Here is a 26,893-nt window from a genome sequence, read left to right on the forward strand (position 1 = left end):
ATATATATATATATATATATATATATATATATATATATATATATATCAGAGGGGTGACTAAGTTTTGGGAGTGCAAAGAAGGCTTTCTGGAGATGTTATCCAGGCAGAATTAACCATGTAAAGACTAGAGAGAAGAGAATTTTATGCAGAGGAATCAGAATATGCAAAAGCCCAAAGACAGTGAGATACCATACTTAATTTTTATGCAAAGCTAGGTAAACAATTGTAACTGTTTTGATACTTCTCAGAGTAACTTTTTCCAAATCTTTCCAAACATGCTATTTTGAAAGACTTTTCCTGGGCATAGCCTAGTTGCCATATATTTCTCTGATATGAGAAGATAAAAACAATATCCAATAACCCAATGAGATGACAAATACTAATTGCAATACTGTGCTTTAACAGCCACTGCAGTGAGAATTCTCTTCATTTAAAAAAATGCTATACTGTTGGAAGATATTCAGCTTATATTCAATTATATCCTCATTTGTTCTGTTGTTTGTGCCTACATTTTGCAAACTGGTAGACAAGAAGCCTGATTTGATTCAAAGCTGTGTTTTTTTGGCCCGCACAACTTAAACAAATGGAAATAACATTTTAAAATCTAGAATATTCATGTAAAATATGGATTTATAATTTCTCATGAAGAGTCCAAAGTTCTGGCAATACTGGATCCATATTCTTGCATGGCCAGACTGGCAGGCACCAATAAAGCCTGACCTGTTCAAGGGGGGCATGAGCTACTTTGCCACAATCACTAGCATTGAGGGGCTGTAAATCCTGGATGTTATGCCCTGCAGACTTTGTTCATTTGCAAAAATATCTGCCCAGTTGCACGAACCATTTTATTTTATAATCCTGGCCTCAATTTGTCTAGTTTTATCTAGATTTTTTTTCATCCTTTTTCAGTCTTCAATTTACTACCTTGCATTTATCTCTGAAGATTTTATCCTGTTTCTGCTGAGCTCTTTCCAGTAAAATGAAGTTATATTTGTTTTTATTTATTTTAAAGACTTATTTATTTATTTTAGAGAGAGAACGAGAGAGAGAGCACGTGAGTGGGGAGAAATCAAGAGTCAGACACTTAACCAACTGAACCACCCAGGTGCCCCTTTATTTTCTTTTAATACTTAAAGATAACTCAATCAATAGAGTAAATAACAAATAGCTTTTATGTTTTAAATGTATTTGTTTTAATGGGTATTTTGCCTGTATTAAAAATGCAAAATGGGGCTGGGATTACATATCAGGTAGTGACTGGTCACAAGTGGACTTCTTACACAGTGTGAACCTTTTCAGAAGTATCATGTTGCATGTATCCTAATTTCTTCCAAGATATATCACTGCTTGCCACACACAATGAAAGCCAAGAGTTTGGTTTGGATAAGCATCATCAACTCGAAAATATCTATATGTTTTAAGTTAGAAATGATCTTAGCTTAGATTCAACTTGATGGAATACTTCATGGCATGACTCTTCCAACTGTATATTTAAACACCATTTCTGATATTTCTGATAACATGGGAATTTTAAGATTTATAAGGCAAATTCAACTCAACTGAAACATCAAGTGAAATAAAATTTTTAAAAATACAAGGGAGGTGGGTAGGGGGCTGGGTGAAATAGGTGATGGGGATTAAGGGGTGCATTTGTGATGAGCATCGGGTGTTACATGGAAGTGTTGAATCACTCTATTATACACCTGAAGCTAATAGTACCCTCTATGTTTAACTGAAATTTAAATAAAAAGTTAAAAAATTTTAAAAAATAAGAGGAAAAAATACAAGGTAAAAAAAAAGACACAAAATCTTCTAATCTAATATGTTAGCATAGTTATATATATATAGATATGATTATATATATAACTATATATATAACTATACATATGTATTACTTATAAGGGGCTGTGTGATTGCATTGTCTTATTTGATCTTAACACTCATAGTTGGTTGGGTGGATATTATGATCTCTCTTTAACAGGTAAGAAAACCCATGCTCACTTAAGATAAGCAATCTGCCAAAATTCAAGTAGATAAAAAATAAATCTGGAACTGAAACCGCCAGATTTCTGTATTTGAGTTAACTCATTTATAGAATTAAAATTTATTAAGTATATGATTTATGCAGTCTTTCTGTTAAATATTAGGGTTATGGGAATGAAAAAGAAAAGCCACCCTCAAAGAACTCACAGAGGCACAAATAAGGATAATACAGCATGGTTGGTAAAGTAATACAGATAGTTAAAGTACATAATAAAATACTCATGAGGGCACCTCAGGTTGCCTTGGAATGGAAAACCTGGTCAAGGAGTGTGTCTTCAAAAAGGTGGCACCTATAGGAAGACTTAAGGGTGAAAAGCAGTCAGAGTCAGATGAGGTTCAAAGAACAAGTCGAAGTTCTTTGGATGAAATGGGAATGAGAAATGGTACACAGAAGGCAGATGAGGCAAAATGAGTGAGGTTGGGGGTTGGGAGAGAAGAAGGAAATTACAAGCAGTTGATACTCCTAGGACAGAAAGTTGAAGGTAAGGAGAGGCAAGACAGGAGGCTGGCATGTAGACATGGACGGAGGCAGCACTGGGCACCACTCTAAGACTGTGGCCTTTATCCTGCAGCCCAGGGTTTAAAGAAAAATAAAAGAGTGCATTAAAAATTGTATACAAAAGGGGCACCTGGGTGGCTCAGTCGGTTGAGTGTCTAACTTTGGCTCAGGTCATGATCCCAGCGTCCTGGGATTGAGCCCCATGTGGGGCTCTGTGCTGAATGTGGAGTCTGCTTGAGATTCTCTCTCTGTCTCCCTCTGCTCCTCAGCCCCCTCTAAAATAAATAAATAAATCTTAAAAAGTAATAATTCTTACATTTTATTTTGTATTCATGTATAGTTCAAAATGTGACAAAATTAATTTATATAGTTAGAAGTAAGGATATTGGTTAAAATGGGTGCAGACTGGGAGGGGGATGGTTCTTGGGGTGGAATTTAAGGGCAGGGAAAGGACATGAGAAGGACTCTGGGATAAGTTTTATTTACTTAAGTTTTGTTCTGAGTGCTTGTTACCTGAGTTGTTTATTTTTCTCTGGGGAATTTACATTGTGTGAATTTAGATGGGAAGTAAGTCTTCCAAAAGGACTTGGCCTTGCCTCTCCACAGAGGAGCATGAACAATTCAGAGGCAACTGCTCAGGACTTTGAATCTGGTATGCCACGATGGAAAAACACTGAGAGGGCCCTCACCCCAGTGGTCCAGTGGTCCAACATTTATGGCAGCTATTGTCGCCTAGGGTGTAACCAGCAAGGAGGTCAAACAAGCTTGTTGTGTGGTGCCCTTGACCACATTCTCTGCTGCCTAGTTTCTTTTTCTTTTTTCTGGTCTCCTAAGCCTGCTTCAGTATCCTTCCTAATAATTTCATGAGCCATCAAATATAACTCCATAACTTAACTTTCTGCTGAGTTAACTAGTCTTAAAAAAAAATACAAGGACTCCATGAGGTAAAGTGGAAAGATGGGATCATCCGGGCAGTTTGTGTAAAGTGAGTAAAGTAGTGGACTATATTGGGTGGCCTGGGAAAGGTTAACATTAAACCCGTGGGCAAAGGAAAATGAATTTGGAAGGGAAGCAGAGAATAAATCCTTACAGAACTAGGAGAATGAGGAATCTGTGGCATCTGGGAAGTGACAGGAGTAGCAACTTTTAAGGAAATAATCAATAGTGTCAAGTAAAGAGGAGAGGGCTTCAATAAAATATTGTTGGAAAAATATCTCCTGGATTTCGCAATTAGAAGGCAGTCCATGACTTTGTAAGAACTGTTTCAGTAGATTACAGAGGATATTGAGATGTAAATGATAAGGGAAGTAGTAGAGGGGGTAAATATATGCAACTCAATTGTTACTCCCTTCCTATCTCTCTAGTATAGTTGAAAAATGGAGGGCTTGAAATTTTACTGCATCCCACACATTTTGACAAGTTGTGTTTTTATTTTCATTTAGTTCAAAATATTTTGACATTTTATCACACACATATATATATGTATATTTTAAAGATTTTACTTATTTATTTGAGAGAGAGAGCCCGAGTGGGGAGGAGGGGCAGAGGGAGAGGGAGAAGCAGACTTCCTGCTGAGCAGGGAGCCCAATGTGGGGCTTGATCCCAGCACCCCAGGATCATGACCTGAGCCAAGAGCAGACACTTAACCAACTGAGCCACCCCGGTGCCCCACTTATTTATAATTTATATATTTTTAATAAAAATTGTGTATATGTAAGATATACAACATGAATGTTTGATATATGTATATTTAGTGAAATGATTACTACAGTCAAGACAAGTAACATATCTCTTCATAGTAACCTTTTTTGTGTGTCTGATGAGTGCACCTGAAATCTACTCTCTTCATATATTTCCAGTTTTCAAAATATTTAAAAATTTCTCTTGATATTACATATTTGACCCATGTGTTACTTGGACATGTGTTGTTTAATCTCCATGAATTTTGGGACTTTCTAGTTATCTTTCTGTTATTGATTTCTAATTTAATTCCATTTTGATTTGAAGGCAGACATTGCATGATTTCTATTATTTTAAATTTGTTAAGATCTGCTTCATGGCCCAGATTGTGGTATATCTTGGTAAATGTTCCATGTGAGCTTGAGAAGAATATGTATTTTGGTTTTGGATGAAGTAGTCCATAGATGTCAGTTACATTAAGTTGATGATGTTGTTGAGTTCAGCTATGTCCTTTCTGATTTTTTGTAGTTGTCCCACAGTCCTTGGATATTCTCTTTTTTTTTTTTTTTAAAGATTTTATTTATTTATTTGAGAGAATGAGAGAGAGCACATGAGAGGGGGGAGGGCCAGAGGGAGAAGCAGACCCCCTGCTGAGCAAGGAGCCCGATGCGGGACTCGATCCCGGGACTCCAGGATCATGACCTGAGCCGAAGGCAGTCGCTTAACCAACTGAGCCACCCAGGCGCCCTATTCTCTTTTGTTTTTTCGGTCATTGTTTTTATTGCTTTTTGGTATTTTCAGTCCATTCAGCTTTTTATTTGTTAGGATGGAATGGCTACTTCCCAGCTCCTTACATGCAGAACTGGAACAAGCTCAATACAATAATTTTTATGCAAGTTTTTGAGCCTTAAAAGATATTTCAAGTGTTCCTCTTCAGTGAAAAGACTGAGAAAGGCCGAGTTAGTCCAAAACTCCAGAGAGATCCAGGGAGACAGACTGGTGGCAGAAAAGGGAAGAGGAGGGTCTTAGTCTGTGCAGGCTGCCATAACAAAATACCATGGACTGGGTGGCTTAACCTACAGAAATGTATCTTACAGTTCTGGAAGCTGGAAAACTAAGATCTGGTGAGAGCTTTCTTTCTGGCTTGCAGATGGCTGCCTTCCACTGTGGGCTCCCATAACCTTTCCTTGGTGCATGTGCATAGAGATCTTTCTCTCCCTCTTCTTACAGATCCACCAATTCTATAAGATTAGAGGCCCACCCTTACAAAATCATTTAACCTTTACCTCCTAAGGGCCTTATCTACAAGTACAATCATATTGGTGGTTAAAACTTCAACATATGAATTTTGAGGGAACACAATTCAGTACAGAACAGAGAGAGATCACCTTGGCACCCAAGTCCCATGGTAGAGGCCAAGATAGGAATGAAATCTCCAAGTAAAGTTGCCCTTCCTGGTCTCTCGAACAGTGTATGATAATATGCTTCTCTTTCTTTGTTTTCTTTTCTTTTTTTTAGAAGTGGCTGGCATGCTGCTCCCAGCTGCAGGGCAAGGAAATTCAGGGCTCAGTAGCTCTGGAACGCTTACACCCATGACCCTCGCTTATCACCTTGTGCTCCTGTTGGGGGAGGGATTCCAAGGCAACCTGCTTCTCTCTTTCATAGTGACCAGTGAGTAACTCTCAAATCTCACACACACACATGCACACATAAACACACACGCACACACGCACATGCATGCACACATGCACACATTTCCCCAAGGTTAAATATTCATTCTTGTGTATAGTAGAGTTAAACTCAAGAGGGGAAAAAAAGATATTTTTCTATGTCCCATAATCTGCAAAGCAATCTGCACAATGAGGTAGTTCTTTGCATTATCTTTGTTTTTCATTCACTGTCATCTCCCATACCAATACTGTGCATGATTTCTTGTTCAGATTTCATCTCTTAGAGTCATAAAACACCATTTTTGAAAATTAAATATTTAGACAGAAATCATATGTTCTTTCATGTGTATTAACATAACATTAGAAAAGAAATATAGGGCGCCTGGGTGGCTCAGTTGGTTAAGCGACTGCCTTCAGCTCAGGTCATGATCCTGGAGTCCCGGGATCGAGTCCCGCATCGGGCTCCCTGCTCGGCAGGGAGCCTGCTTCTCCCTCTGGCCCTCCCCCCTCTCATGTGCTCTCTGTCTCTCTCATTCTCTCTGTCTCAAATAAATAAATAAAATCTTAAAAAAAAAAAAAAAAGAAAAGAAATATAATTTCTGCTGTTATACGTCCTGATCTGTATATGGAAGTTTCACCAGCATGCTCATAAATTGGCAATTCCACATATCACTGGGGAAAAAAATGATATTAAAATAATTCTGAAAGTTCCTAAATTTGTTCTTACTCATCAATTAAAATATAAATTATTTTTAATAGACTATTATTGTTAAATGTTATTTATTGTACTTTGAAAATTAAAAGTTTATGTATAATATTTGTAGTAACTCAAGCAGAATATTTAAAAAGAATACCTCATTTTAAGACTCTGTTAGAAACAGAATTCTTTGTACTATAAAAGTTTCTACAATTTGCTTTATCTATCTATCGACATATGTGAATACATGTGTGTATATATATGTCTATATTTGTATACTCTTACTAATATTATTGGGAACAATAGAATAGTAAAAATCAATGGAATAAACTATATCAAGTCTGCATGTTCATCTTAGTTAAAAGCTGTTTATCTGTAGTATGATATTCAACCAACTTTCTTTTTTTTTTTCATATTTTATTTATTTGAGAGCACACAAGCAGGAGGAACAGTAGAGGGAGAGGGAGAAGCAAGCTCCCTGCCAAGCAGGGAGCCCAACACCGGACTTGATCCCAGGACTCTGGGATCAGGACCTGGGCTGAAGGCAGACGCTTAACCATCTGAGCCACCCAGGCGCCCCTCAACCTGCTTTCTTACTTCATTCATCTCAGGGCTAACCCTCCACTCTGGAAAGTTTCACTTTTTTTCTCCCTCTCTCTGTACATGCACGGACATAAGAAATTTTAGAGGTAGAAGAGATCACAAAAATGACTTAGTCTAGCCACAACGTTGTAAAGATGAGAAAAACGATGCCAAGAGAGCAGGGATTACTTGTTTGAAGACTCATGTCTGTTGAGGAGAGTCGAGAGGAAAACTCAGCTGTCAATGATCACATGTAGCCTTCTTTTCACTGCACTCACTCACTTACTCCCCCTATGGTTTTGCTCACTCTGTTCTTACCCCCGGGGTTCTCATTCTTCTATTTTGCCTGTGTAAAACTGAACCCTTTTGTCAAGCTTTCTAATTTACTCATTCTGTCTGCCTTGCGCAACTGCTTAATGTACCTATTGCCTAATCACAATTTCTTGATTATATTTATGCTATTTTAAATTACTTTCAATTTTTTGGCTATCTGAGCTTAATTTTTAAAAGAGAGAATAGCAGTAATATATCACTTATTCTCAGCTTACTGCATGCTAGTCACAACAACACTAATAGTTTCACATGCACATACTTCCCTTCATCTTTTCAACCGAGAAGTAATTATTATCTCCATCTTAGAGGTGAGGGAGCTGAAGTACAAGGGAGTTAAACGACTCATTTGACTTCATATGGCAACATGCAAGCTTTGCACAGAAGTCATATCATGAATACCATATTTCACTGAATTTTAACGTGAATATTTTCCTTTAATTTTTTTCATCTCTGAATTTGGTATGCATGCTATAATCAGCAGCACTTTTTAATTGTGCCATAATTTAATTGGCAACATTTTTTCTTCTTTAGTGGTGCATATATCCATGCATCTTATGATAGATGAGATCTTAGATTTGAGAAAATATAATACCTCTTTTGCATTTCTCAAGGGCTATTCATGTGCAAATATTTGTAGTCCACAGTTGAATTAACACTTCAGAAGACAGTTTGAATTAATCTTAAGCAAGGAGGGTCAAAAGAAAAATAGTTAAGAAGATAATATAGTATCAGCGTATGGTTTGGAAACCTTTTCTTTACTTACAGACTTTGTGTTACCATCCTGAGCTTTTATTTTGGGAGGTAGAGATAAGATAACCGGAAAGATAGCCCCAAGCAGTGAAACCCTCTTCCAATTGTCATGCACTGGAAATCCTATATTAGTAACAAATTATTATACAGAACTATTCATTTAAAGGTAAATGAGGAGTTTAAAAATATATCCTATGGAATGCTTGTGACAAAGATAAAGGTATTGAAAGAATATACTCTTAATTTGAAAACTTGGTGTTATTGAAAAGAGATGGCAACCATTGAAAGTCAACCATTAATGCTAATCAAGCATCTCTGCTTTATTATGACCTGTTACTTCTCCAAATAGAATTAAATTGCAAGCTATCAGAATTTGTGGTGTTTCTGGAGCAGTGAGCTTAATTACAGTTGCCAAGAACTGTCTGTTCTTTCAGAATTGTTCAAATTTGTAGTATAAGGGCTGTACCTTCTCTTTGCCATGAACTTCCATCTCATGTTTTTTTGTAATAATTCATTAAACTCTGAACATTAATTACATAAAAATTGATTAATTGCAATCTATTAAAGAAGAGATGCCAATTAAATGACTTTCTTAGGTTTGTAAATATTGATTTATTCATTTTTTTCAATTTTAATGTTTTCATATAATTTTAATGCTCCTTTGAAACACACAGTATTATATTTTTCTTTTTAATCTGAAATAAATTACTATTGTAGCTATTTCCAGGAAGGCATTATTCAGAGAGAAAAAAGCATGGCATGCCAAAAAATTTTGATAAATAAGAACTCAACTTTTAATCTGGTGCATGACCAGACCTTTTAAAAAACAAATCACTGATTTTTGAGAGAAGTAAAAAGAAAGAACTGATAAGAGGGAAAGAGAAAATAAGGATTTATTTAATTTGATGTCACCCTGACTATATTTTTTTAAATGTGGTTTAAGTCAACTATGATTAAAGCTAATACGAACAGTGTGTAGGACTAGTTTTTATTTAATAGGGAGTGAAAGTGATATGTTTTTACAATTTTGTTATAATTTTGGAGAGATATCTATATGATAAAGGAGAGGAAAAGAGGAAGAAAAATAATAATTTAAGATATTCTTCCTTGAGTTTACAGCATCTCCAGAAATTAGATATTATAAATATCGTACTTTAGATATTTATGAACTAAGACTCTAAAATGTTAAATAAGTCCTCTGAGTTCATGTAGATAGAGAAGAACATGTTGAAATCAAATGTATATAACTGCAGAGCCAGATTCTTAATCAGTATGCTGTTTTAACAAGTATCTGGAATGGTGGAGAGGAATGCTTGCTCAAACTACCTAAAAATTCCACACCTCATTAGGGTAGCTAAAGTTGAAAGAATAACCAATTGTTAATGAGAACGCATAGCTAATGGAACACTCATATACTGTTGAAGAAATGTAAAATAGTGCTATCATTTTGGAAACCATTTGGGGAACCATTTGCAGGTTCTTAAAAAGCTATATATAAACCTTTGGTATGACCTAGCCATCCCGCTTCTTTTTATAGTATAAGCATATATTCAAAGATTTGTACACAAATGTTCATAGCAACTCTTTCTGTAATAGTCCCAAGCAGGGAACAACTCAAATGTCCATCAACTGGTGAATGGATAAATTATAACACATCCATATAATAGAATACTACTCAAGAGTAAACAAATATGAACCATTTATATATGCAACAATATGGATAAATCTCAAAATAATTATGCTAAGTGATTTGATTACTCTAGAAAATGCAACTAATCAGCAGTGACAGAAGTCAAATAAATTGTTGCCTGAGGATGGGATTAGAGGGAGGTGTGGATTATAGAGGGGCACAAAGAAACTTTTAGGGGTAGTGGAAAAGGTCATTATTTTGATCATGGTGTTGGTTTCAAAAGTTTACACATGTTAAAACTCATCAAATATGTGCATTTCACTGTATGTCACTCATAATTCAATAATGTTATGAAATATAAACATGAAAATTAAAACTGCACAGATATTTTCAGTCTTTGAGTAACAATGACAAGAAATTACTGTTATATTTCAGAAATACATTTCCATAAAAATCATGTTACAATGACCCTTAATAGCTCTAGTTCAGTTAGCAATTTGTTTCTAATGACGCCTTTACTAGACCAACCAGGAGCCTGTGAGGTATGTCTATGAGGTTTGTTCGGGTCCCAAATATTTATTAATCACCTGCGATATGCTAGCGTAATTCTGGGCCCAGGGGACACTTGGCTATGAATAAAATAAAAAAGGCTCAAGGAGTTCACAATTTTTAGTTAATAACAAATTAATGATCATTAAAATCAATTTCGTTGATTGCATTTAAAAATAGCATTTTTTAAAAAAATGAAATGAAATAGAACATAATGAGTAGAATAGATCAAGGTACATCACATACAGCAGGGTAAATTATACTTAGTAAAATTCTCAGTTCTATATAGGTATATGTGCGCATACTGGGTTAATATTTTAACTGTACTTCTTAAATAGATGATAGTCAAAATGTAGCAACACTAGGGCCAGTAGAGGAGACATAAATATAAAAAAGAATACAGAAGGCAGTGAGAGAAGTCAATTAACAGAAGTGCACAGAGCAAAGGAAGGTGTAATGGTGATGACTGGGTGAAAGGACCAGGAAGACAATATTACAATTTTTATTCCAGAGGGGGAAGTTGAAGAAGTTGAAGAGAAGTAAACAGAGAAATGAAAATCAAAACTACGATGAGATATCACCTCACACCTGTCAGAATAGCTAAAATCAAAATCATAAGAAACAAATGCTGGCAAAGATGTGGAGAAAAAGGAACACTCTTACACTGTTGGTAGGAATGCAAACTGGTACGGCCACTCTGGAAGACAGTATGGAGGTTCCTCAAAACATTAAAAATAGAACTACCCTACAGTCTAGTAATCACACTACTGTGTATTTACCCAAAAAATACAAAAACACTAATTCAGTGGGATACATGCACCTTTATGTTTATAGCAGCATTATTTACAACAGCTGAATTATGGAAGCAACCCAGGTGTCTATTGATAGATGAATGGATAAAGAAGATGTGAGATATCTCTCTCTCTCTTTCTCTCTCTCTCTCTCTCTCTCTCTCACACACACACACACACAGGAATATTATTAAGCCATAAAAAAAGAATAAAATCTTGCCACTTGCAAAGACATGGATGGAGCTAGAGAGCATAATGCTAAGCAAAACAGTCAGAGAAAGACAAATACCATATAATTTCACTCTATGTGGAATTTAAGAAACAAAACAAGTAAGCTGAGAAAAAGAGAGACAGAGAGAGAGAAAGAGAGAGAGAGAACAAGAAACAGACTCTTAACTATAGAGAACAAACTGATGATGATTACCAGAGGGGAAGTGGGTAGGAGGATGGGTGGAATAGAAAATGGGGATTCAAGAGGACACTTGTGATGAGCACTGGAATTGCTAAATCACTATATTGTGCACTTGAAACTAATATAACCCTCTATGTTAACTATATTGGAATTAAAATTTTAAAAAGAATTGTAAAGAGCTGAAGAAGACACTTGTAGTTTTGGATATGATGGATTAATTTATACCAAATCAATCTTCTCACTGAAAATAACTATAAAGATGAATAAGTAATCTTTCTGAAAGCTCTTTCAAGTCATGGAGAAGAATCAAGGCAGACTGGCTTCGAGGGGCAAAGATTCTAGAGAGAGGGAGAACAAATTGTGATGAGTCCACCATTTGCCACCATTTTTCCACATCAGGTATTTCTGGTTCAGTAAGTAGTGATCCAAGGGCTCAAGTCTGAAGTTGTAGTTCAAACCTTTCAGCTGCCTCACAATTTCAAGGACACACAATTGGAGTTCAGGGCTACCAAGGCAGCCAGGACTTCAGAGGCCAAAATCTCAGAGATAAGAGAACACAGATAAATGAGTCTGACATTCTATATTCCTATTCTTTTGAAGAATTTGCTTATTTTTAAGGTCCTCTGGGCCAAGATGGCTGAACTAAAAGGTACAGGTGAAAGGCTAAAAATCAAACCTGAGATTTTTCAGTCTTAACAGGCAGGAAACACAAACAGGAGAGACTCTGGTAAACACTTCAGTCTTTTTCATTAATGTGTGAGTAAGAAGCCAGAAGTAAGAAGTCATTATCTTTGAAAGAGTAATGATTAGGAAGGTGAACCAGGAAGACTTTTGGAGTGCTGGTCGTGATAATTTCTTCATCTGGTAATACTTACATTACCATGTTTATTTTGTAAAAATTCATAAATACATTTTGGATATGCACCCTCTTCTGTATGTATTTTAACTTGAGAAGAAATGGAAAATCAGCATCTCTTGCCTTAAAAAAAAAAGATGAAGTATTGCTAAGGTAGTAACAAAGAGGCATATTTCACAACATTCTTTGTTTAAACAAATGAAGAAAGCATATTTGGGCTCATTTGTCATCCCCACAGGGAAAGGAGTTTGAAAAACGATGAAAATTAGAGATAAAAATGATTATTGTTATGTTTCTCCCTACTATAGTAATTGTACTGTGCTTATTTGATACATTCAGCTAGTAGCCCATGTTGGGGAACTAATTAGGGAAAAAACAAGAGAAGGCACCAAACTCACTATCCACTTTTAGTATTGTATTTATATAATAGACATGAACACCATTTAAAATAACTGTGGGAGTTAAGCTTGGAGAAAGATCAGGAGATCAACATACTCACAGAATAAAAAGCCAAAGTTTGAAATGGGCCAGAGTCTTGAGTGGGCCAGATCCGTGTGAGAATGCTGTATAATCCAGGAAAATTTTTCATTGCAACATATATCTTATTAGAATCCTAATTGTTTTCAGTCTCCAGCAGAGCAGTAATGGCATGACAATGTTTTTATATTACTTTAAGAAGTCTTTTCTAGATTTCTCTTGGAGAGCTGTCTTTAACATTTGGTTTACTTTTGTAGTGGCAATATTTTTTCCATTGTTTTGCAGGCTAAGACAGCAATTGATTAGTATAGAATCCTTGGGCCAAGTTCTGCCCTAGGATATGTACGTGACCCCCACTAACTTCAAATAGATTTGCATGCACACATCCTCCAGTGGAATTTGGCTTACTTCCATGGTAGTCAGTGAAAGCCATTGAAGTCAATGGGAGCCATGCATGGATAACTGACGGCAGAATTTGGCCCTTAGGAATTGAAAATCATTCGAGCATTTTCTTTGGAAAACAATATCAAAGGCTAAGATTTATAATAAAACATAATTCCTGGAATTGAGTATTTTTATCAGCCAGTTAAAATCTTACAGTATGTATCTATTAAAGCACTGTAGTGACAGAAAGTGAGAGGATTGCGATTTATTTCTAATATAATCCTTTGTTCATATAATAATAATTGAAACCAAAGAATAAAGAGACATTTATTTTCAGGTGATTTCATTAAAAACACATTAATTGTGGTAAGACAAAATGTTACTTTTTTAAAACCCTTTTAGAGAAAATCTTTAGATGTAGAAATGTCTCTTTATTGGACTCCCAAAAGTTTATGACTGAAAAAAGAATAATTATACTGGAGTCAATTTTAAAAGGTTGGTTCAGAGGGGCACCTGGGTCACTCAGTCAGTTACGTACCAACTCTTGATTTGGGCTCAGGTCATGATCCTCAGGGTCGTGAGATCGAGACCTGCATCAGGCTCCCCTTTGATCAGAGGGCCTGCTTAAGATTCTCCCTCTCCTTCTGCTTCTCCCCCAGCTCATGCTCTCTTTCTCTGTCTCTAAAAAAAAAAAAAAAAATTTGGTTCAGAAATGAATAAAAGATAAGTTAATATCCTTTCTCATTCTCCTGCTCTAATATCACTTGAGGGAAAGCTAGAGCTGTCTCTGTAGAGTACACAGTTGTTGAGGTGTATATTCAGGGACATTCTGAAAAGAGTAATCTTGAGCTTCATTTTGGCTTATTTTACTAATGTACCATCTCTTGTAGACAAGGACAATACCTTTCTGAAAGTAGCAGTTATTCTTCCAGCCTAGATTTACAAGAACTTTTCCTCACATTCTCATTATGAAAAATTCAAACATTCAAAAAATATGAATGATTATACAGTAGACTCCTATAACTTCCATCTTATTCTACAATATCCTATATTTCCTCACTCCTTCCCTTCCTTCTTCTCCCTCTCCCACCCTTCCTTCCTTTTTTTCTGTTTCTTGTCTTTTTTCATGTTAATTCTCTGATTAACCATTTTAAAGTAAGATGCAGACATATTGAGATACCACCCTAAAAATTTCAGCATCGTTGTCTAAGAATAAGAAGGTTCTCCTACAAAACCACATTACTATTATTACATTGACAAAAGGTAACATTAATTCTCCAAAATCATCCTTAACCAGTTAATATTCAAATTTCTCCAACTGCTCCTAAAATGTCTGAAGGCTATTTTTTTTTTTAAGATTTTATTTATTTATTTGACAGAGAGAGACACAGCGAGAGAGGGAACACAAGCAGGGGGAGTGGGAGAGGGAGAAGCAGGCCTCCTGCTGAGCAGGGAGCCTGATGCGGGGCTCGATCCCAGGACCCAGGGATCAGGACCCAAGCCAAAAGCAGACACCCAACAACTGAGCCACCCAGGCGCCCCCTGATGGCTGTTTTTAAAACCAGAATTGAATCAATATACATATATTACTTTTGATTATTATGTCTCTTTAACATGGAGTTATCTTCCTACCTTTTTTTTCTATGATATTGGCTTTTTGAAGAGACCAGGTCAGTTCTCTCACAAGACATCTAACTTTCTGAATTTGTCTAAATATGTCCTTGTGGTATAATAAACTTACCCTTCTACACCCTGTATTTTCTGTAAACTGGAAGTTAGATTTCAGAGCATGATTAAATTTGGGATAAATGACTGTGGCAATACTTTTTTACAGGTAATACTGTGTTATTTATATTGCATCACATCAGGAAGTACATTGTGTTAGGTTATATCATCAGAGGTGATACTAATTTTGATCACTCGGTATGGCAATGACTACTAGAATCTCCCCATGAAAAAATTTTATATATATATTTTCAATTAATAAGTCATATGTCAGATGGTACTTGGACATGATGAGACTATCCTTTCCTCCAATAGACTTTCAAACAATGGTTTTAGCATCCTTTGGTGGCCTTGCTTATAACTTGTATTTCTTTGGGGTTTCTAATAAGAGGTTCTTTTTAAAGGGAAAATAATAATGTTTAATTTCTGACATACAAAACACATTTTAAGTTAGCTTTTGAAGGTAAAGATAAATAACAGTTCTCCATTCAATAAATATATTTGCCATGTAGAATACAACTATGCTATATGTTAGCACTACCAAGCACTAGCATCTTAGCACTGTAAGAAATGTAAGAGATATAGACAGATAAATGTTGACTTTAAGCTTTATGACTATGGATTTGAGGCAAGGTAAAATTTTTTTGTTATTGATAAAATAATTGTTTAATTTGTGTGGTGTATGCAGGCGTGATGAAAGTAGTTTAGGCGAAGACAGACTGCAGTAGGTATATTCTAGGAGAAACGTCATTGCTTTTTTTATCTTCCTGCAATAGTTGGGTAAGTGATTATATAAGGAATTAATTTAGAATAACATTCAAATAAATGTTCCTTGTGCCAGATTGTTTCTTATTCCATCCAAAATCTTCAAAAAATTGATAGTATTCCCAATTGCCATATGGATCTTAAATTCATAGAGCCAGGCAACATTGCCCGAGGGATAAAAAACACATTCATTCAGTGGGAAATAATACACTTACACTCTTCGTAGATTTTTTCTCAAATAACTACTTAACCTTTAGCAAGTTACTTATCCTTTCTAAATCTGTGGTTTCCTTAACAACAACAAAAAAGGCAAGTTAGACTTGATACAGAATGAATCTGCCAGCTCTAATATTTTGATTTCTTCTCCAGATATCTACTACAGTTCTTATTGCTATTACCTTTAACATGCATTTTATACTCCAGGATCAATAGTTATTCTATTTGGGAAAACATAGCATGTAATCATGATATTAACAATTTGGATTGTTCTAGAGTGAGCAAAATGAAATGACCAAAGATGAAGGCTATTTAACATAGAATTTTTGTAATAGTGTTAAAAGGAATGTATCTTATGGCATTTTTTCATGTGTTTCTGTTGGTAATTGTCAGAAAATAGATGCAGAGCATTTAAAGAACAATATGAATGTTGAGCTGGATCATATTCCAGTTTTCCTCTGCACATTAAGTCTATACCATGGACAAATTACATGACTTTTCTGATTCTCACAGATAAAATAGGGATAACTACATTGTGTGGAAGCAGATATTAAAATAAACTCTCCCTTTATAATCTAACAAATGCCAGATATATAATTATAAAATATAAATGAATTATTGCTCTAATCTGTGGCCTGTAAGAGTGAAATAATCAGTCATATATAGCAGCAACCTTTTTTCCACTTAATGTCACAGTCTTAGAATTCAAGCTCTGCTTGTCATTGCTTTTCATCAGTTGTGTATCAACTTGGCATTGATAGCATTCTTGTGGATTGGACTGCATAGGGTAAGACCGTGTATTAGTTATATCTGCTGGATACCCCATCCCACTCTTCTAGTGATAGTAATGCCCTTCCTCTGGGGAGCTGACTTTCCTCCACAGCGTGTTTCTGATAGACCAGACAATCAGAGAAATTCATCCCAACACCATCCCTAAAACATAGGGATGAGTCCATGTTTCAAGTTAGACCAAACAATTTTCTTTCCAGAGACAGGAGGATATAGTAAACATTTTAGCCTTTGAGGGCCATATAGTCTCTGTTTCAACTACTCAGCTCCGCTTCTGTAGTGCAAAGGCAGCCAAAAACAATACTTAAATGAATCTGTGTGACTATGTTTCAATAAAACTTTATTTACAAAAATAGGAAGGAAGAGGTATTGTAATTGGCCCACAGGCAGTAGTTTGCTATTCTAGAGAGATAATCCATGAACTGCTTCTGAGCTTGAAATTTTCCCAGATCATCAAGAATCAACTGGGCAATTCCTCTCTCTCCTTATTTTTTTTCCAATCTCAGCTTCACTGAGGTATAGTTGACATGTAAAACTGTAAACCATTCATATTGTACATCTTGGTGGTGGTATACGTTACCCATTGTGTAAAAATTTTCCTCATCTAGTTAATTAATATATCCATCATCTCACATATCACTTTTTTAAAAATGAAAACATTGAAGTACTATTCTCAGTAAATTTCAAGTATAAAATACAGTGTTATCAACTATAGTCACCATGTTTTACGTTGGATACTCAGATCTTACTCATCTTATAGCTGAAAATTTTTTCACCAATCACTCCCTATTTCCCCCAATCTCCAGGCCCTGGCAATCACTTTTCTACTCTGTTTCTGTGTGTTTGACATATTTTTTGTTCTTTAAGATTCCACACATAAGTGATACCCTGTAATATTTGTTTTTCTCTGTCTGGCTGATTTCACTTTGCACAATGCCCTTAAAGTCCCTCCTTATTTTTGCAAACAGCAGGATTTCCTTATTTCTCATGGTCGAATAATATTCCACTGTGTGTGTGTGTGTATATATATATAACTACATCTTTATCCATTCAACTGTTGACAGACACTTGGGTCGTTTTCATATCTTGGTTATTGTGACTAATACTGCAATAAACATAGGAGTACTGTTACCTATTTGATATCTTGTTTTCATTTCCTTTGGATATATACCTAGAAGTGGGATTTCTGGATCATACGGTAAGTCTATTTTTAATTTTTTGATGAACTCTATACTGTTTTCCATAATGTCTGCACCAATTTACATTCCCAGCAACAATGCACCAGGGTTCCCTTTTCTCTACATCCTTGTCAACACCTGTTATCTCTTTCATTTGATGATACCATTCTCACAGTTGTGAGGTGATCCCATTGTACTTTTGATTTGCATTTCCCTGATGATTAGTGATGTTGAGCACTTTTTCATGTACCTGTTGGCCATGTGTATGTCTTCTTTAGAAAAATGTCTAATATTTAATTCCTCTGATTGTTTGCTGTTTTGCTATTGAATTGTAGAAGTTCTTTACATTTACAATATTTTGAATATTATCCCCTTATTTGATATATGGTTTGCAAATATTTTCTCTCATTCTGTATGTGCCTTTTCATTTTGTTGATGGTTTCCTTCGCTGTGCATAACATTTTAAGTTTGATGTAGTCCCACTTGTTTATTTTTGCTTTTGTTGCCTTTGTTTTTGGTGTCAAATCCAAAAAATCATTGCCAAGACCTATGTAAAGGAGCTCACCCCCTATGTTTTCTTCTAAGAATTTTATGGTTTCAGGTCTTATGTTCAAGTCTTTACCACATTTTGAGTTGATTTTGTGAATGGTGTAATATAGGGTCCAGTTTCATTCTTTTCCATGTAGCTGTCCAGTTTCCCCAGCATCATTTATTGAAGAGACTGATTCCTCATTATGTATTCTTGGCTCCTTTGTTTTTAAATTAATTGACCATATATTCATGGGTTTATTTCTTGGCTGTCTATTCTGTTCTATTGCTCTATGTGTCTGTTTTTATGCCAATATCACACTGTTTTAATTATTATAGCTTTGTAATGTAGTTAAAATCAGGAAGTTTAATGCCTTCAGCTCTGTTCTCCCTCAATATTAGCTTGGCTATTCAGAGTCTTTGTAGTTTCATACACACTTTAGGATAGTTTTTTTTCTATTTCCATGAAAAATGTCACTGTAATTTTGATAGGGATCACACTGAATCTGTAGATTGCTTTGGGTAGTATGAACATTTTAACAATACTGATTCTTCCAATCCATGAGGGTGGAATATCTTTTTATTTATTTGTGGTTTTTTCAATATCTTTCATCAACTTATAGATTGCAGTGTAGAAATCTTTTATCTCTGTAAAATTTATTCCCAGGTACTATATTCTTTTTGATGCGGTTGTAAATGGATATTTCCTTATTTTCTCTTTCTAATAGTTTGTTATTATTATATAGAAACAAAGCTGATTTTTGTATATTGATTTTGTATTCTACAACTTCACTGAATTTGTGTATTATTTTGAACAATTTTCTGGTGGAGTCTCTATATAAAATCATGTCATCTGCAAATAAAGACAATTTTAATTCTTCCATTCTGATTTGGATACATTTTTGGTTTTTTTCTCTCCCAATTGCCCTCTCTAGCACTTTTAGTACTATCTCAAATAAAAATGGTGAGAGTGGGCATCCTTGTTTTGATCCTAATCTTACAGGGAGAGATTTCAGCTTGTCACCATTGAATATGTTAGCTGTGGGCTTGTCATATATGGCCTTTAATATGTTGAGGCATTTCACTCTATACCCAGTTTGTGGAGAGTTTTTACCATGAATTGATGTTGAATTCTGTCAAATGCTTTTTCTGCATCTATTGAGATAATCATAAGATTTTTACCCTTTATTTTATTAATGTGGAGGATCACATTCATTGATTTGGAGATGTTGAACCATCCTTGCATCACTGGAATAAATCTCCCTTGATCATGGTATATGATCCTTTTAACATACTGTTGAATTTAGTTTGCTAATATTTTGTTGAAGATTTTCATATCATCAGGGATATTGGCCTATAATTTTCTTTTCTTGTAGTGTCCCTGTCTGGCTTTGGAATCAGGGTTATGTTGGCCTTGCAAAATATTTTGGAAGTGTTCCTTCCTTTTTGAAAGATTTGGAGAAGGACTGGTATTAATTTTTCTTAAATGATTATTAGACTTCACCAGTGAAGCCATTTGGTCTTGGACTTTTCTTTGTTGGTTGGTTTTTGATTACTGACTCAACCTTCTTACTAATAGTTGATTTGTTCAGATTTTCTATCTCATTATGATTCAGTCTTGGTAGGTTGTCTGTTTCAAGGAATTTATCCACTTCTATACTGTATAATTTGAGGCATATAATTGTTCTTGGCATCCTCTTATAATCCTTTGTATTTCTGTGGTATCAGTTGCAATGTCTCATCTTTCATTTCTAATTTTATTTACTTGAGTCCTATCTCTTTTTTTCTTGGTAAGTCTAGCTAAAAGTTTGTCTTTGAAAAATAAAGTCTTAGTCTGATATTTTCTATTGTCTTTTTAGGCTCTATTTTATTTCTTTCCCTCTGAAAAACATTAAAAAACAATTTTGATAAGTTTTTACAACACGAGGAATGTACACTTTCTTCAATACTTTTGTAACTGTTATCTATAGACTAGAAGGGTATAACCGTGCAGAAGAAAAACAAGGAAAAAGTTAGGGCTTTAGAATAAATATAAGCTATTTAAGGAGGAGCAGCCGTGGCAATGGTTTTGTTGATTGGGATTGCAAAGAAAGAGAATGTGGCATGTAGTAAAAACCCTATTCAAAGAACATTTTGTAAATAATACAGGAGAAGAATGATATGAAGAAGTAGGCTGTTACATTTTCTTAGATTCAACTCAAAAATATTTCTAGTTTTCATCATGATTTCTTCTTTCACCCATAGTTTATAAGTATCTTGTTTAATTTTCAAACATTCATTCAAACATTTGAGGATTTATTTATCTTTTTATTACTGATTTCTATTTTAATTGCTCTGTGGTTAGAGAATATATTGTATATGATTTTGTTTAGCCCATCATACTATCTATCTTGGCAAATATTCCATGTACACTTTTTAAGAATATCTATTCTGTAGTTATTCCGGTTTTCTGAGTAAGTCAAGTGGGTCAATTTGCTAATCACATTGTTTAAATCTTCTTATGCTTTCTAAGATAAATGATGGATAGAGAGATGATAGATGATAGATAGAAGTGGAGATGATATATAGGTATAGATATAGATGTATTTGTTGACTTAGAGAGTGTTACAAATATAATAGCATGATAGAGACTTTATTCTCCTTTTAGTGTTAATTTTTTGCTTTATAAATTTTGAAGTTATGGTGTTAGATGTATACAATTTTTAAATTATTATATTTTCCTGGTGAATTGACACCATTCTTAACATGCAACATCTTCTGCATCTTTAGTAATTCTTTTTGTTTTATAGTTTGCTTTCTCTCATATTAGTATAACCACTAAAGTCTTTTTTTGCTTTGTGTTTGCATATGTGCTTTTCTATCCTTTTACTTTCAACTTCTTATATTTGAAGTGTTTTGTGTGAGCATTATTTATTGTCATTGTGTTCAATCCAACAATATTTGTCTTCCAAGTGGAGTATTTACTCCACTTATAGTTCATATAAATACTCATATGTTGGGTTTGAAATTTATGCAGTCATCCTATTATTTATTTTCTATTTTCCCTTATTTTCTCCATTTTTATTTCTTACCTTCTCCTGGATTAATAGTGTCTTCTATTATAGTTTATGCTCACCTTATTAGTTATATCTGATGTTATGATTTTTTTTAGTAGTTACACTAGAAATTGGAAAATATAAAAATCTATCTTTAATTAGTACTTTTGTCATTTTCCAGGCAATGTAGACTTTTCCTTCATTTACTCACTTCTCATCTTTAGTGCTATTGATATGTATTTTAATTTTACATAGGTTTTTCATCTCATACAGTAGCAATATTATAATTATTTACTTGGTTGTTATTGTTGTTTTAAACAGTCAATATACATTATGATTTATTACCCATATTCACCCTTTTCTATATTTTTAATTTTTTACAATGATTCCATTTGCAATCTTATTTCTTTAGACTGAAAAACTACCTTTAATGTTTTTTAGTGTGTGTCAGATGGTGACCAATTCTCTCAGATTTTGTTTGTCTGATCTACCTTTATTTCATCTTCATTTTTTTTCACCTTCATTTTTAAGAAAATGTTTTAACTGGGTATACAATTCTAGGCTTGAAGTTATTTTCTTTCAAAATTTTAAGATGTAATTATGTTGGTTTCTGGCTTCTATTTTTTCTGTTATAAAGTCAGCTATTGGTCTTTTTTGTTACTCCTGTTTTTGCCTGCTTTTAAGATACTCTCTGGTCTTTGATTTTCAGTGTTATTACTGTGACATTCTCAGATGTGGTTATCATTATAGTTATCTTGTTTCAAATTTTTGAATCTATGCTTCATCAGTTTTGGCAAATTTGCAGCCAGTATTTGTTTAGATAATTCTTTACTCCTTTCTACTCTCCTTCTGTGATTCCAGTTACATTAGACAATTTTACAATGTCTCATGTATCTCTCATGCACTTATGTTTTCCCAAGTCCTCTTCTTTTCTCTGTGCTTTAATCTTGTAATGTTCTACTAAGTTATATTATACTTTATTTGTCCTCTTCCTTGCTGTGTCTAATTCACTATTAAACACAATATTAAATTCTTAATGTCAGTTATTGCATTTTGCCTCAGGATGATATTGCTGTGGCTCCCTTTCTTTGAGATATTCACCCCCCATTTCTAGGCCACCTGGCAACCTGAGCTCCAATTTCTGCTTTCCTGGCAGAGAGAGTCTAGTTTAAGCTCTATGCAACCACATGTAGCTCTGTGCCCTACAATCTGAATCAGCAAGTGCTCAAGAGGAAAATCAATGGCTTTCCTGTAATATTCATCTCAATGCACTTCCCTTCTCCCCAGGATCTTGCCCCATAGCTGCCATAGATTTTCTCAAATGCCTTCAAACTGTTGGAGGGCAGGAAAGCAGTTTAGTGTGTATTTTGTCCAGTGGTCTTTATAATTATTCTTGGGAGGAAAAAAATCATCAAATAACTTCTCATTATAAGAAATCATATTATGAAGGTAACATTTGTATTTTAAAAGTAGAAATGCGGGCGCCTGGGTGGCTCAGTTGGTTAAGCGACTGCCTTCGGCTCAGGTCATGATCCTGGAGTCCCTGGATCGAATCCCGCATCCGGCTCCCTGCTCGGCGGGGAGCCTGCTTCTCCCTCTGACCCTCCCCTCTCTCATTCTCTCTGTCTCAAATAAATAAATAAAATCTTTAAAAAAAAAAAAAAGTAGAAATGCTTAATTCAAAGGAAGCTCTGAAGCATACCATATGGGGAATACAGAGGAAAATCTTTGTTGGCCAAGAAGTTTTGTAACATTTTAGTATATTTTATGTCTCCAACCCCTTTATATATTGTTTCTCTTTACATAGTCTGGAATAGAGTAGAACAGATGGACTCAACATTATTTACTAACATCTACCCTCATTTCCCATCCTTATTTTTCAAGTGGTTCTGTATTTTCCCCATGATAAAAAAAAAAATTAAAGAAGGAAAGAAGCAGGCATCTTGGATAAATAGAGTTACTGTTAACATAATGCACTTTAAAAATTCAAAGTTTGGATCATATTCATAGTGTTTATGAATCTCCTTTCTAAGACTTTTCTTTTAATTCAGATTTCCTCAATTTTGATGCTAAGCAAGAACCCTCATTTTTTTTTTAAAGATTTTATTTATTTATTTGAGAGAGAGAGAATGAGAGACAGAGAGCATGAGAGGGAGGAGGGTCAGAGGGAGAAGCAGACTCCCCGCCGAGCAGGGAGCCCGATGCGGGACTCGATCCCGGGACTCCAGGATCATGACCCGAGCCAAGGGCAGTCGCTTAACCAACTGAGCCACCCAGGCGCCCAAGAACCCTCATTCTTGATTCATAGATCAAAAAAAGAAATGTATAACTCCTATTTATTATATATTATTTTCATCCAACACCCCAGCCAAAGAAACTTTATTTGGCTACAAAGGGCTATTTTCCTAGGTACAAATAGATGTTTTGAAAATGCACCCCTGTCCAGGCCTTTGTTGCTTAAACACATAAATGGCTGGTGCAGACAGTGCTATAAAAGAATTAGAGCCAGGGGCTGGCAGTTACAGTATAAGGCAATCTTGTTAGTTTTTTTAGTGCCTTGAAAATTATTTCAACTTCTTTTTGCAGCTATTAAGACTAGTTAAATGTATAGAAAAAGAGATCTTATAACTCAAAGGATTTGGGTTCGTAAAGTTTTGTATTTGATTACATTTGAATGCAATTATGGAGGCTTGTAATGTAATATTTTCTTTCTACTGGATGAAAATTACAGATAAGTAATATGGGCTTACTTACCTGATTGCACATTAACTCTAATACTTTCAGATAGCCTGAGGCATGGGCAAAAATAAAAAAAGGCTGTGTTGTTTGGTTTGGAACGAAGTCAGGTATATCATTGGTTAAACACTCTGCCTGTTTCCTACAAAGACGCAACTTTAATATAGAAATTGTTCTATACGTATGGTTTTCTTTAAAAAAAAAAAAAGGGAGGGGCCATATCCAGAGCAAGTTAAAAATAATCCAATATAAATTGTCAGGTCCCAGATGTTTTCAGAAAAATTTTGATTTGTGAGGATATTTCTTCACCAAAGCCCAAGTATTATATGATTAGATAATATGAAAAGTCAGGCCTATGACCTTTTCAGCTAACCCTTACAGGCTTGAAGATTTCCCAAAGAATGGAAAACCCTCACATCATTATGGAAAAGGAAAATCCAGTCCCTGAATAGTCCTAAAATTATCTCCAGGACCAAAATTTAGAAATCTGAGATTTTAAAAACCTTAAGAAGTTCTCCATCAGGGGAACTATATTAAATATAGTTTAATATATAAATTATATTAAATATAGTTTTAAATATAACAAGCTATATTAAATATAACACAAGATAAAATAATAGGGGAAATAGCAGCCGAGTATAGGAAACACTTAAATGCATTTCTGTGACATAGGGGAAAAAATATATTGGTATTTACTGTATACAAAGACCTGGGTTAGGTTTTCTAGAGGATTACTATTTGAGGGAAAAATGTGACTTCTTTCTTCCAGGTGCCCACAATCTGGGGGAGATAATGTATACATAAATAATGCTCACAGAGGAAATTGTGATGAATACTGCAATGAAAAGACAATCAGCAATGGGAACATGGGCCATGGATTCCAATTCTGTTCTTGTTTTAATATATTTTGAGATTACAAAATAGTAGGCAGGTTTGCATCTCATTTCTCACATTGTTACCCAGCATCTGATTGGCACATTCCTGTTTTTACTAAGTATCCCTGATCTGAATTTGAATTGAGAATTGATTTATATGAGCAACAAGAAGATTATTTACTGGACTTCAAAGTCAGAAGTAAATTTATCTCTTTGCTCTTAATTCTTTTCTCCTTGTTTGGCATATGCTATTTATCTTTATCATTTACTTATGTGACAAGTACTTGAAACCGATTCCTATGTGGTTTAAAGTTCTGAATGTACTCCTTATGAGAGGGTTAGCATGTCATCAAGGTAGAATCTATACATAAATGTGAGTTCTGAGGAATGGCACAATGACATATTGAATAATTGCTTAGAAATCTTTCTAAGAAGGACTCCATCGAGCATGAGCCTCTGGCAGGAATGAGGCCACTCATTTTTCCTTATTATCACTTACCTTCATGTTCAATTTTGTATCTGCATTTTTGTAATAATAGTAACTGTTCTGGTAAGAGCTTACTACGTCACAGGAAGACAGTATTAAACACACATATCTATCAGTTCAGCTGAAGACCAAACTTAACTACAAAAATATAATTTCAATCCAACAGTGGGGATGATGTTTAGCATTGTTGTTTTATAGGAGATCTTAGCATTCCAACCACAATCTTCCTCCGTCTAGCATTCTTCTCCAAAAACAAACAAAATTAAGAGCAGTGATGAAAAACACATATAGATATATCCAGAATATCTATATACTTGGTTTGGATATAACAATTATATCTATTTATAGAAATTAGTCATTTAATAACAATCCTAATTTGAAACTTTGAATTTAAGAAGATTAGAGCTTAAATATTTTATGTCTAATTAATGATATCATTTATAAGTAGTTTTGCCAATACTGGAACAGTTGAATTCATAATTGGACATTTAAATGAAGAAAAAAATGTGTCCTTTTGTCCCACCATGATCGTTCTTATAGTGGTATTTATTAGACCATATATTTTACCAAAAAGAAAACTGCAGGACACTGGGGTATATTCCATTATCAATTTAAAAAATTTAAGAACTCTAGGGGCACCTGGGTGGCTCAGTCAGTTAAGCACCCTACCGACTCTTGAATTCGGCTCAGGTCATGATCTCAGGTCATGAGATTGAGCCCCGTGTGGGTCTCTGTGCTGAACATGGAGCCTGCTTAAGATTCTCTCTTTCTCTCTCTGCCCACCCCACCCCCCACTTGTGTGCATGCGCTCTCTCTCTCTAAAACGACAACAAAAAATTTAATTAAAAAAATTAAGAACTCTAGGGCGCCTGGGTGGCTCAGTCGTTAAGCGTGTGCCTTCAGCTCAGGTCATGATCCCAGGGTCTTGGGATCGAGCCCCGCATCGGGATCCCTGCTCTGCGGGAAGCCTGCTTCTCCCTCTCCCACTCCCCCTGCTTGTGTTCCCTCTCTCGCTGTGTCTCTCTCTGTCAAAATAAATAAATAAAATCTTTAAAAAAAAATTAAGAACTCTAGAGCAGAAATAAGTGAAAATATCTTCCCTTCCCCTAAGTATTTACCCTGTTAATTCATATCATAACATTGCACCTAAGTTCCTGGTGCTATTTCTTGAGTTATTTGATAAAGAGAAGTTAATGCAAATCCATC

The sequence above is a fragment of the Neomonachus schauinslandi genome, chromosome 8 (assembly GCF_002201575.2).
Source record: "Neomonachus schauinslandi chromosome 8, ASM220157v2, whole genome shotgun sequence".
Taxonomy (NCBI): domain Eukaryota; kingdom Metazoa; phylum Chordata; class Mammalia; order Carnivora; family Phocidae; genus Neomonachus; species Neomonachus schauinslandi.